This window comes from Theobroma cacao, chromosome 1 (assembly GCF_000208745.1).
Source record: "Theobroma cacao cultivar B97-61/B2 chromosome 1, Criollo_cocoa_genome_V2, whole genome shotgun sequence".
NCBI classification, from domain to species: Eukaryota; Viridiplantae; Streptophyta; class Magnoliopsida; order Malvales; family Malvaceae; genus Theobroma; species Theobroma cacao.
In genome coordinates this window covers 19174427-19178190 of record NC_030850.1, presented here as the reverse complement: position 1 = coordinate 19178190, position 3764 = coordinate 19174427, and positions in this window count along the sequence as shown.

Here is a 3764-nt window from a genome sequence, read left to right as displayed (position 1 = left end):
GAACAATTTATATCCCATTTCATGCATTAGTATAGAGCCTGAATTGGTTTTATAACAATTTAGCACAAATGTAGTAAATGGCTTATTGTGCATTATGTCTAGGTGGTGAGCATTCTGGCAAAAGTAAAGAGATAGTACCCGAGGATCAAGAATCGGAGTACTCGAAATTCAACTCCTGATACAGTGAGTAACCTTATCATCATCTTGATTATCTGAAGTGAATTTTTAATTCGTTTTTGTGATTTTATGGAAAATGAGTTTAAATGGTAAATCTTTATGTTTTATAAGCCAAAATGTGATTAAATGAAATGATTTTATAAAATTGTCTTGAAATTGAGAGATGGTTTTGAAAATGGAGTAATTTGAGACTAATTGTTGTGTTATAAATCATGGTTTGAATTGAATGGCTTATGATAATATTGGCATGAATGGTTGAATTGGTAAATGTGCTGAAAATGTATGAACTGTTGATTTGCCTTGAGAGGCTGTAAAATAAAATAATTGCCATGTCATGCGATTGTAAATTTTATTGTATGGTGGGTTTAGCTTGCTGCAGTGGGCGGGTTCCGTGGACCAGCCTATTAGAGGGGCACGGTAACCCCCGTTATTTTCTTACCTCGGTTGGAGAGGCGTGTAGGGTAACTCCTGAGGTACAACTTTAGAGTTCACTTCACGTTGAACCACCACGTGAGGGTGAACTCAGCCAACGCCAAAGAACGGGTATGTTTTCAAAATAAAAACATGATTTATGCGTACATGACTTTTTAACAACCTTGGCGAACTCGGTTGGGATAGCCCTCGGCCAAGGTATCCCTGATAACTGAGTATGATAATGATTTTGGCACGAGCCAAACTTTTCAGGAAATCATAAGCCTCGTTGTTTATTTTGGTGAAATGAATCTATTTTATCTTATTCAAATGAGTTCGAAATGCTGAGAATCATTTTTATGCTAATCTATTTTATCTGTCTCCATTTACTCAGCTTTAGATATTTTAGATGATATTTGTTTACTCACTAGGATTATATAATCTCACCACCCTCCTTTCCACCCTTTTCAGGCTCAGGATAGTCGGTAGATAGCTCACTTTGTTGAGGGCTACAGTTGGACTTGCATCCTAAAAAAAAACTGTAGGTTTATCGCTTTTGATACTTTTGGTCGTTCGTGGGCTCACATGTCACTGTAAATTAAATTTTATACTTTGGTTATCTGTATTATAGTATGTATGAATTTATTTAGGTTTTACGCTACAAAAATTATTTACCGTTAACTCTATAAATATTGTTTTATCAAAAAATAGAATATTTTATTGAATATTTTTATTATATTCAAATAGTCATAATTTCATTTTAAATGAAGGTTTTAGACGTTTAAACTTATTTTTTATTATGAATTATGTGTTTTATACTCACATACTACAGTTTTAGCTGGTTTCGAAATTTTTGAGAAAAAATAACCAAAATGCCCTTATGAGGCAGAAATCATTTTTTTTATTGATTTAAGTTGGAAATAGCTTAAAATCTTTTAGAACATGATATTTGGCAACGGTTACTCACAGGAGAAATGAGAAACTGATATTAAAGTCTTGCGGGGTTCCAGTTGACATTTCTAGTAATGAGTGTCGATCGGGACACCGCGACAGTTGTCACGAGCTCGAGAGGAGTACCGGGTGGTGACAAATATAGCCCTTAAAAACAAATTTGGACTGAAAATAACATCAGAAGCATTTATTTTTGGGTTGTTGCATCACTAGGGTCAAGTATTGTTAATGTTGAAGTCTCAATATGGAATATATCAATAGCGGATGAATTGATATATTAAAAATTTCTATGAAAATTTGAGTAAAAATTAAAACCTTTTAACCCAAAGATATTTCCTAAATCACTAGGCATAAAAATAATGAGTCAAGATAAAATATTTTTCTTGAAATAAATGCTTTCTATGAAGGATCAAGAAACATTTTTTTTAAGAGAAAAAATAATAAATTGATATAAATCTATTTTCTTAAGGCAAGGATGGACAATAAATAATAATGTCGAAACTAAATATAGACACAAGCAATTTATAGTGGTTCAGCTTTTTTATGCCTACATCCACTCCCTTGACAACCAAGGAATTTCAATCCATTATCAAGGATTCTTTACTTTTTAACGCGAAGCGATAACCTTTACATAATCCACAACGAGATTCTTTCTTTTCCATGGGATCAAGCGATAACCCTTACAATCCATAAAGAGATTCTTGCTTTTTACGGCATCAAGTGATAAGTCACACAATCTACAAAGGATTCTTGCTTTTTGATAGGAAGTGATAACCTCTACAAGATAGCTTTTTAAGGTCAAGCTAGAACCTTTATAATGACATACAAATTGTAGCAATTAAATACCTCTACAAAGGTTGGGTGCTGAGATTTTAAGCTTGTTTATAGTGAGAGAAGAAATTTTAGCTTGATTGAAACAAGGATTCAACTTTGAAACCTTGATGGAAGACTAAAAATATGCTAGAGAGTGAGGATGAGCTTATGGGAGTCTCCTTAGGGTTTGAAACTTTATCTCAAGTCTTCTCTTGCTTCAAAATGACTCATGTCATGACCCAATTTTTGGGCCATGACCGACGCATGGGCCCAATGGGCATAGCCCACCAAGCCAAGCAAGCCTATTATATAATCTTGCTCAATATTCCATCAACTATTCTCAAGTCACCTTTCATAAGTCCAACTTATAATCACTTTAATAATGGGCTATAGCAATCAAGAATTTCATTGATATAAACCCAAAATGATGTTAACATTTCAACTCATGGTGGCATTAACAGTTAAAATATACATATTTTTTCTTAGACACGTATCTTAATATTTTACATCACATGAACGTATTCATAAAACAAAATGACTCCTGACTTCCAACGGAGTGACCACAGTGAAGGTGCGGCTACTGAATGCCAAAATACCTACCAAGGAGACGAAACTACATGGACACCTTGACCTAGGTTCCAACTGCCTCCTGAATTGAAAACATGAAATTGAAAACAGTGAGTACAAACTCAGTGAGTGAACATAAGAAGAGAACAAGCAATCGATAGGAAGAATTTGGAAATCATGATGCACTTGTTTCAAAAACAATACAATTGATTTAATTTCTTATTAAAAACCCCTCCTTTCAAACTTTGATTAATAACCTCGTAGTGTTACAAAAACTCATGATCAATCCATGAAGTTAAATGGGTGAAAAATATGTCAAAATCAAGCAAGGTAGCAAGCATGGCAGTAAGTTTCTCGCTGCAGCGAGAAATAGTGTCAGTTTGCATGTATTTTAGTTTTTCTATCATATCTACCACTACAGAAGTCCAATTGACCTGATTTTTATACCATTAGAAAGATAAGAGAAAGGGATACAACTTTTATGTTTACCACTTTTCCCAGTTCAGACGGGAAGGTGGTCAAAATCTTCATCTAAGTGAAAGTACTGCACCAAAACTTGAGAGTTTCTCGCTGCAGCGAGTTGTTGGCTGCCAAAACAAAATGCTTCTCACTGCAGCGAGAATGCTTTCTAGCTACAACGAGAAGTAGGGCACCTAAGTGTAAAAAGGACCTCCTTTGCACTAAAAATCCATTTGGTGTTGTAATAAAAATCAATTTGCAAGAAAATGGGAAATTCTCAAGATTCATCATGCCAAATTTCACATGCATTACAATCACATTTTACAATCACACACATTCTATCACATATCTATAGATATAACCATATATAACACCTACACCACCCC